The 3,833-nt window shown below is 45.5% G+C and overlaps 1 protein-coding gene across 4 annotated transcripts in view; it reads left to right on the top strand.

The window, feature by feature from the left end:
* Window positions 1–511: 511 nt before the first annotated feature.
* Window positions 512–3,833, top strand: part of Ankib1 (ankyrin repeat and IBR domain containing 1) — a 102,398-nt gene continuing 99,076 nt past the window's right edge. For 2 of the 4 annotated variants that reach the window (XM_034519172.2, XM_034519173.2), the window contains exon 1: window positions 519–650. The gene's annotated coding sequence lies outside the window, so the exon portion shown is untranslated. Of the gene's footprint in view, window positions 651–3,833 lie in introns of all 4 variants that reach the window. The other 2 variants (XM_076913074.1, XM_076913075.1) reach the window with 2 other exon arrangements.

The raw sequence follows: 3,833 nt of genomic DNA, 5'->3' as shown, positions 1-3,833 counted from the left end.
TCCACTGTCCTTCCTTTTCCTTGGCCCCAGGAACCCTTCGGCGTCTCCACCAGCTAGCGGCTCCCAAGGCCTCAGCTCGCCATCCCGCCGCTACCGGCGCCGGGCAATAACTTCCGGGGTTACGCCCCCAAGCCCGCTTCAGGTTTGCGGCTGAAAAGCTTCCGGGTCGGTCTGTGGGGTGCCGCCGTTCGTGCCGGTCCGTGCCACTCCGTGCCGCCGCCGCAGCTGTCTGGAGTGGGCAGCTGTGAGCTCGCGGTGTTGGCGGCAGCCGAGCCCGACGCTAGCAAAGGGAGGTCGGCCTCCGCGGCTGCGCGCGCACGCGACACGACCATGCGCTGGACTTGACCGAGCGGCGGAGGCAGGCGCCACCGCCCCCTCCTCCCTACCCCGAGAGCGGCGGCGCGCAGCGGGAGAAGATGGGGGGCGCCCGCCCAGTGTGAGCTCGCCGGGCGCGTCGGGCTCGCGCAGCGCTTCCCGCGGGCCTCCAGCGCGCATCCTCCGGCTTCCCGCAGCCGCTGGCGGCGGGTGGGTGGGGCGCGGAGTGGACCCGAGGTCACCCGCTCGGCGCGAGAGGCAGGTGGCCGCGGCAGAGGAAGACCTGCAGATCTAGGGGATCCACGCGACTCCGGTCCCCGCCGGGGGAAGTAACCGTAAGTCTCTGCTTCGCGGCTCGGCTCTGGCCGAGGCAGTCTCGAGCTGCCTAGTTCACGCCCTTCCGCGTCTCTGGCGAGTGTGCCTGTCGCCCCTTCTCTCCCCTTCCCCGAAACGGGCACAGCATCCTGTGTGTCCCCTACGGGGTTTCTCGCGCTCACGAATTTGCAAAGCCTCCCGGTTTCCGCGGCGCGTCCCATCCTCCACACAGGTCTACATCGCCTTGTCCCTCTGTCCTCAAAAGATTCGTGCCCTCCTTCATTTTCTGTAGAACCCCGGACCTCACAGCCTCCGCAGCCCTGGTTGGGACCTGGAAAGCCTTGGATTCCACTAACTCCGGGGACCTGAAGTAGTGAGGAGCGAATAGGTTAGAAGTCCTCTGTAGGACTGTCACGGGTAGGGATAGGTGCAGATGGCACCATTGAACCTTTATATTTGTTGCCTTTGCCACCCAAACAAAAGAATGAACGGTCCTCTCTACCCTCATTCCTCTCCCTGTATGTGTGAACTGTTCGTACATTGATGTTTGAGTCAGAGGAAATTGGAGCCAGAGCAGTAACAGAACCATCTCCTGAAGAGGTTTTATTCCCACAAGCTTCATTCATATGGAATGGCATGTTGAAAAATCTTGCGTTGAAACGGCCCATCATTCCCGAAAAGCTTTACTAGTAAATCTGAAGACCGAATATGAAAACATATGAATTTTTAGTTAGTGTACTTTGGATACTGTTAATTTCTTACTGTTTTGATTACTGTTTGACCAGGCTTTTTCTCATTAAATTTTAGTTTGCATTTTTAGGGTTGCTTTTGCAGAACTTTCCAGAAATTAGATTAAAGTATAATTTTAATACTGTCAGTGATTGGACAATAGCTGTCATGTGTCTTCATGCACTTACTACTTTTCAAAGGCACTGTAGAAAGCAAGTGATAATTCTAAAAATAAGGTTACTGTGTACGTTGTAGGGCTGTAGGTTCTGTTATTCTGTAAACTAAGGTAGTGTGGTAGCATTGGTGATTTTTTTTTTCTTGGAAACTATTATTTCTTTAAGAACAATAAATATGTTTGGTCACCTCCACGAATCTTTTAGCAGTTGATCTTGGGCCATTTTGTTTTGTAACTTTACACTTCACAGTTTAGTTTGAAGCAGACTCAGAGGATGTAGCTCCAACAGTCAATCTGGAAATGTACTTTACTTGGCACAGAAGCCCAACACTGTGCAGACTTGAGTGCATTGTTGAAGGTGTGGCTTCTGTTTTCTGTAAAATCAACTTCTGACTAAGAAGCACTGAGTGTTTTCCTGAGGGAATGGGCAGTTATATAGGACAACCTTTTTTGGAAATTCCACTAATTTCTGTTATCTTTGGGACATAGGGGAAAGATAGGACCAACTTTTCCTATTTTACTTGTTTCCTCACAGCTTTGGGAATCTTGTGTTTATGCTATGAACGAGTCCCGAAATAGTGTATGCAGTCTTACAAAACCGGGTGCATGCTGAGCCATGGAGACACAGTTCTATTAGCTACTCTTCTATACTCCTGGGCACCGTCACTTCTGAGACGTGGTTGTCTTTCCACCTTTCCTGGGTGTGTTCACTTGTGAAAGTGAAACACATATATATTTATACAGCTTGCCTGTAGGTAAAAGATCAAAGTTATTTTTGTATATGAGGAAATACAGTTGATGGAAAAGCATGGATAAAGTTTCTCTGATGTCCATGAATGGAGTGAAAAACGTTCCTCAGCATTTTGAGTAAATTTTTTCCCTTTGAGGGTACATGCACCATTGATTCATCTAGGTTAAAGTTTTAAATGTTACTTTCAAATATTGAGAGTTAGCGCAGAATTGTCTCAGCGTGGAGGAGTTTGTCTGTCATCCTAGAAGAGCTTAAGAACCTGGTTTACCTTTTCACAGTGGCCTAACTTGAGGAACAGTGAATTTTGGACTTTATAGTATATTCTCTTCAAACTGCCTCTTCCCTCCCACGCTGCATACTTTACTTCCCTGCTTCTGTTTTTACCTCTTTTCATTCAACCTTTGCTGAACTGTGTGTGAAGGTCAGGATTAATGCTCTGCTGCTTCAAGGATAAGTGCATCAAGATTCCCTTTCTTGTTGAATTTACCGACGTTTGACTGTGATTCTAGCTCAAGGTCTTGGAGGATTTTGGTTCTGCATTGAAAATGCTCCTCCAGACTTGAAAGTTATTGTACCCCTGTTATTAGAAGGACTTACAGCCCAGTAGCATTTTGATACAGTTCAAGCTAACAGTTTCTTGGAGCCCGTAACTTTTTTTAGAAGCGTAGCTTATGACGACTAATGCTTGTCTCCTAGTGCTTCATTTGTATTATAAACATTTTGTTCATTTTAAAAGATCAACATCTGTTAAGAGCTTGCTCTCCTTTTGGCCAGTGCCCTTTACTACTAATTTCATGCTTTTCTGTTCTTGATGTCATAGAACAGATCATTAATACTTCTTGCTTTCTTAAAAGACAGCAGCATTTGCCATTTTTTCTGTTCTGTCACATGTGCATGCATATACACAGACACACACACACATCTTAAAACTCAGTCTTTCAGTTTTACTTATAGTAAAAAATTTTGGTATTACTCAGGTTACTGCAATACACATACACACACACTTGAAACTCATACATAGTCTTTCGGTTTCACTTGTAGTAAAAAGTCTTTGATATTACTCAAGTTTCTGATTGGAATGACGCTGGAATTAGAATCCCTACTCAACAAAACTATAGATTTGTTTGATGTTTGGCCTATAAAGATGAACAAATCAAGATTTTCTTTATCATTGGGCTGTAAATGCGCACTGAAAAAGCATGAAGAAAAAGCTTGTTTAGTACACTGAAGGTATAGAAGTATTGCTTTCCTTGTTAATGTATCCATTTAGTATGATAAAGGGAGATATATAACTGCTTTAAACCAAAATTTCATTCTGTCTCTGGTCCCAGACACTGATAGCTGGCTCCTAGTTTTTTTCCTACCAGGAGGTATTTTACATTGCTTTTTCAGAATTTTAACAATAATTTTGAAATGATTTTAACTTACTTGAATTAGAAGTAATTTCCAATTGAGAAGATGCTACCAGTACAGAAAGCTGCTGTTGTATACCTTCACTGAGATTTCTTCACTGTCAGCGTTCTGCTGCATTTCTTTAGTGCTCACTAC

The sequence above is a fragment of the Arvicanthis niloticus genome, chromosome 15 (genome assembly GCF_011762505.2).
Source record: "Arvicanthis niloticus isolate mArvNil1 chromosome 15, mArvNil1.pat.X, whole genome shotgun sequence".
Classification (NCBI taxonomy): domain Eukaryota; kingdom Metazoa; phylum Chordata; class Mammalia; order Rodentia; family Muridae; genus Arvicanthis; species Arvicanthis niloticus.
This window is presented reverse-complemented; position numbering and strand designations above follow the sequence as displayed.